Here is a 6,000-nt window from a genome sequence, read left to right on the forward strand (position 1 = left end):
TATATATATATATATATATATATATATATATATATATATATACATATACACATATACATATATATACACATATACATATACATATATATATATATATATACACATATACATATATATATATGTATATATATATGTATATGTATATATATGTATATGTGTATATGTGTATATATATATATATATATAAATGTTTACTAGACAAGTCAGTTAAGAACAAATTCTTACTAACAATGATGGCCTACCCCGCCCAACCCAGACGACCCTGGGCCGATTGTGCACCACCCTATGGGACTCCCAAACACAGCCGGATGTGATACAGCCTGGATTCAAACCAGGGACTGTAGTGACACCTCTTGCTCTGAGATGCAGTGCCTTAGACCACTGTGCCAATTGGGAGCTTATTTAATGTGCGTATATTTAGTGTGGTTTCTCTCAATCAATTGATTATTCTGTTGATTAGCCCCACGGTGGAGGTGTCATAATAGGAAATTCCCATAGGGTACTTTAGACACACAAAAATAAGGTCTGTGTTTCGTGCAGGCGTAGCCTAGCATGACGGTTTTGATAGCCATGTAAATCTCTCTCTGACAATATATTTGGCTCTATTTACTCTCAGATTCTAAAATGCTAATATATATATATACAGGCCTATGCCCTTATATGTATATGTATATATATATATATATACATATTGCACGCCCATCACATACATCGGCATACATACACATTTTACTTCGGCATCTAGAATAGTTTTCTCTCTATAAGCCAATATGTAATTTATAGGCCTACAGTCTATTGCATTGGGACCAATAGAGTGGGTGGAGTAGAAAGTGTTGCTGGGCATAAATGACCTCAGTCCCCCGTGAAATAACACCATATACAGATTCTACAGACCCTACTAAGTACTCCCCACCCCACTTTTACATTGGCACAAATCATTGTTTTTCCTTTACAGTGCTATATTTGTACCGTATAGTGTCCAGGCACCCCATTTTAAGCTGTTTGACCACAGTAAAAGGCCAGCAACACTCTGTATTATTCAGAGCTCCATGAAATGACACCACATATAGATTCTACAGGCCCTACTAAGTACTCCTAACTCCACTTTTACATCTGCACAAATAATAGTTTTTCCTGTACAGTGCTATATTTGTACCGTATATAGATTTCCCAGCAGTGGAGGCTGCTGAGGGTAGAACGGTTCATAATAATTGATGGAACGGCGCAAATGGAATGGCATCCATGCACACTCTAAAATCTGCAGTTTTGTCACAGATATCTCAAGTTTTGAGGGATCGTGCAATTGGCATGCTGACTGCAGGAATGTCCGCCAGAGCAGTTGCCACAGAATTGAACGTTCATTTCTCTGACATAATATTCTTCACCTGCAGGATCGTCTGAGACTAGCAACCCGGACAGCTGAGAACTTTGGGTTTGCACAACTGAAGAATTTCTGAGCAAACTGTCCGAAGCCTTCTCAGGGAAGCTCATCTGCGTGCTCATCATCCTCACCAGGGTCTTGTCCTGACCTCAATGGGCAAATGCTCACCTTCAATGGCCACTGGCACGCTGGAGAAGTGTGTTCTTCATGGATGAATCCCAGTTTCAACTGTACTGGGCAGATGGCAGACATGTGGGCAAGCGGTTTGCTGATGTCAACGTTGTGAACAGAGTGCCTCATGGTGGTGGTGGGGTTATGGTATGGGGAGGCATAAGCTACAGACAACAAACACGATTGCATTTTATCTACGGCAATTTGAATGCACAGAGATACAGTGAGGAGGTCCTGAGGCCCATTGTCTTGCTTTTCATTTGCTGCCATCACCTCATGTTTCAGCATGATAATACACAGCCTCATGTTGAAATGATCTGTACACAGTTCTGGAAGCTGAAAATGTCCCAGTTCTTCCATGGCCTACATACTTAGCAGACATGTCACCCATTGGACATGTTTGCGATTCTCTGGATTAACATGTACGACAGCAAGTTCTAGTTCCTGCCAATATCCAGCAACTTCGCACAGCCATTGAATACGAGTGGGACAACATTCCACAGGCCACAATCAACAGCCTGATCAACTCTACGTGAAGGAGATGTGTCGTGCAGAATTAGGTAAATGGTGTTCACACCAGATACTGACTGGTTTTCTGATCCACACCCCTACCTTTTTTAAGGTATCTTTGACTCCCAGTCATGTGAAAACCATAGATTTCCATAGTTATTTAGGGCCTAATGAATTTATTTCAATTGATTGATTTCCTTATATGAACTGTAACTCAGCAAAATATTTGAAATTGTTGCATGTTGCGTTTCTACTTGAGTTCAGTGTAGATCGCTAACTCTAAATATAATACCCAATGCTAGTACTATATGTATTCATCCAACAGTACATTTTATGTACTGAAAAAACTTTGCAGTTGTAGGCAACTACCCATGAGACCTACAGGCCTATGCCCTTGAAATGGCTTGTGCGCATTTCGCTGACGTGCTGCTCCATATCTGAAAGGTCTATCAAATATCTTGGTTGTAAAATAGTTGCAACTGAGCTGAATGTTGAGAGTTAAGAAATATAAATTATACCTACAGAAAGCTGAGACCCTCCTCTCTTCGACAGGAACAAGTGGATGAAGCTTCCAAAGCTGTGTTTCTCTTGCAATTGCATTTTGAAATGTTATATGATCAGAACACCTTTTTCTCTCGAGTGTTTGGGGGAGAGAGGAGAGTGGCTCGTTCATCACAGCATAAGGCCCCAGCGATTCCACAGCGTCTGGGCAGAAACTTTCATTACACAAATCATGAGGATAGGCCTTCTGAGTGGCACTGCATCGCAGTGCTTGAGGTGTCACTATGGAACCGGGTTCGATCCCAGGCTGTGTCACAACTGGCCGTGACCGGGTGTCCCATAGGGCGGCGTACAATTGGCCCAGCGTCGTCAAGCTTAGGGGAGGGTTTGGTCCGGAGGGCTTCACTTGGTTCATTGCGCTCTAGTGACTCCTTGTGTCGGGCCTGGTGCCTGTAGGTAGACTTCGGTTGTCAGTTGAACGGTGTTTCCTCCAACAAGACACATTGGTGCAGCTGGCTTCCAGGATAAGCGGGCGGGGAGTTAAGAACGCCCGGTTTGGCATGTCATGTTTTGGTGGACGCATGACTTGACCTTCTCCCGAGCCCGTTGGGGAGTTGCAGAGATGAGACAAGAACACAATTGGGAAGAAAAAGGGGGCAAAAAAAATCATGAGGATAATAATGCACTTTACTGTTTGACCAAATCATGATTTTAGCTGCCCAAAAAAATAGGATGTTTTGAGTGAGGTGACAATTTAGAATGTGCTCTTTCTACATTTATAGGCACCCTTTCTGTTTTTTACAATCCATGATCTTGGCTGTCTAATGACAGAGCAGGTCTTGTTGCTGATGCCGGGTATGACTTTGAATGTGAGTTTGCGTGACCTAAGCTGAACCTATCAGAATTCCCGACTAGCTCATCTTGGTAGGGGGACCAGCTGTTGTCTACTGATCAGCCAAAGGCTCATTATAGATGATTAAAGTCAGCAAAAAAAGAAATGTTCCTTTTTCAGGAACCTGTTTTTCAAAGATAATTCATAAAAATCCAAATAACTTCACCAATCTCTAAAACCCTTTACGAGAGCGAGCTGCTCTTGTAAAGGGTTTAAACACTGTTTCTCCATGCTTGTTCAATGAACCATAAACAATTAATGAACATGCACCTGTGGAACGGTCGTTAAGACACTAACAGCTTACAGACGGTAGGCAATTAAGGTCACAGTCATGAAAACTTAGGATACTAAAGAGGCCTTTCTATTGACTGTGAAAAACACCAAAAGAAAGATGCCCAGGGTCCCTGCTCACCTGCGTGAACATGCCTTCGGCATGCTACAAGGAGGCATGAGGACTGCAGATGTGGCCAGGGCAATAAATTGCAATGTCCATACTGTGAGACGCCTAAGACAGCGCTACAGGGAGACAGAATGGACAGCTGATCATCCTCGCAGTGGCAGAACACGTGTAACAACACCTGCACAGGATCGGTACATCTGAACATCACACCTGCAGGACAGGTACATGATGGCAACAATCCCTCCATCAGTGCTCAGACTGTCCGCAATAGGCTGAGAGAGGCTGGACTGAGGGCTTGTAGGCCTGATGTAAGGCAGGTCCTCACCAGACATCACCGGCAACAACGTTGACTATGGAAATAAACACACCGTCGCTGGACCAGACAGGACTGGCAAAAAGTGTTCTTCGTTGACGAGTCGCGGTTTTGTTTCACCAGGGGTGATGGTCGGAGTCACGTTTATCGTTGAAGTAATGAGCGTTACACTGAGGCCTGTACTCTGGAGCAGGATCATTTTGGAGATGTAGGGTCTGTCATGGTCTGGGGCAGTGTGTCACAACATAATTGGACTGAGCTTGTTGTCATTGCAGGCAATCTCAACGCTGTGTGTTACAGGGAAGACATCCTCCTCCATCATGTAGTACCCTTCCTGCAGGCTCATCCTGACATGACCATCCAGCATGACAATGCTACCAGCCATACTGCTCGTTCTGTGAGTGATTACCTGCATGTCAGTGTTCTGCCATGGCCAGCGAAGAGCCCGGATCCCAATCCCTTTGAGCACGTCTGGGACCGGTTGGATCGGAGGATGAGGACAAGGGCCATTCCCCCCAGAAATGTCCAGGAACTTGCAGGTGCCTTGGTGGAAGAGTGGGTAACATCTCACAGCAAGAACTGGCAAATTTGGTGCAGTCCATGAGGAGATGCACTGCAGTACTTAGTATCTGGTGTGGCCACCAGCTGCATTGACTGTTACTTTTGATTTGGACCCCCCTTTGTTCAGGGACACATTATTCCATTTCTGTTAGTCACGTCTGTGGAACGTATTCAGTTTATGTCTCAGTTGCTGAATCTGATGTTCATACAAATATCTACCTATGTTAAGTTTGCTGAAAATAAACACAGTTGACAGTGAGAGGACGTTCATTTTTTTGCTGAGCTACTAACAGAAAAATTGCACAAAAAGCTTTACAAAAAAATCTTAAGAGGTCCATGGAATGCCGGCCATGACACCTTTGTTTTTTTCTTACATTTTTTGTTTTCATGTGTGAATTTCGTCCAGCCCACCCACCGAAAACATGGTCTTGCCCATCTGTCATTGCCAGATGGCCAATCCGCCGCTATTATACACTATGAAAAGCGGCAAGAATGATTTCGTATCATACACATTGCGTTAAAACGCCGACTTTTATTTTGAAGGCAATATTAAGAAAAACGGAAGTCTTAATGCTGCTGCCATGACGCTAATCACAATGCGGCTAGACGTAAACGTAGATCCCGAAGAACACCCAGCAACCTTTAACCTGGGCTCCTCTTCGGCAGTGATGCTGCGTGAGCCTAACCAGACATCTTGATTTGGTTGGATGAGACAATTATTCCTTGTTATAAATTGTATGCACTCCAATGTAACCAGTAGGTATTGACGTGAGTTTCCCCAAGCAGTAAATGACAAGATTGCATTGGAAAAAGTAGATGCAGATATGTGTGAAGGCCCATTTTGCCTTTATGCAATTCAGTTTACTAGACATGCACCAGCCAGTGCGAGCTAGGGGTTTGTTGATTACGCATGTGAATGTTTGGCAGTCATGTTCTTTGAACAAAATACATCTAACAATAGATCAGACCACCTCATTTTACCCATTTACAGTGGTAGTTATTTTTATGCAAATTCAGCAAACAGGTGTTGATGCACAGGCACCAACAGTTCAGCTCTGCCCATTAAACAAACTGGATCCAATTAATTTGACACATTGGCACAAGCACCAAGAGTTTAAAAAAATCATCTTTGGGCAGTTAAGTTCACATATTTCATGCATTTGCTGTACTCAAGGCAATTTACAACCAAATTCCTTTAGGGTAATTCAAACCATATCCAAATGGAGAGAGAAATTCTCATGTCACAATTCAAGCAAACCAACAGACAAGTG

This window comes from Oncorhynchus tshawytscha, linkage group LG10, assembly GCF_018296145.1.
Source record: "Oncorhynchus tshawytscha isolate Ot180627B linkage group LG10, Otsh_v2.0, whole genome shotgun sequence".
NCBI classification, from domain to species: domain Eukaryota; kingdom Metazoa; phylum Chordata; class Actinopteri; order Salmoniformes; family Salmonidae; genus Oncorhynchus; species Oncorhynchus tshawytscha.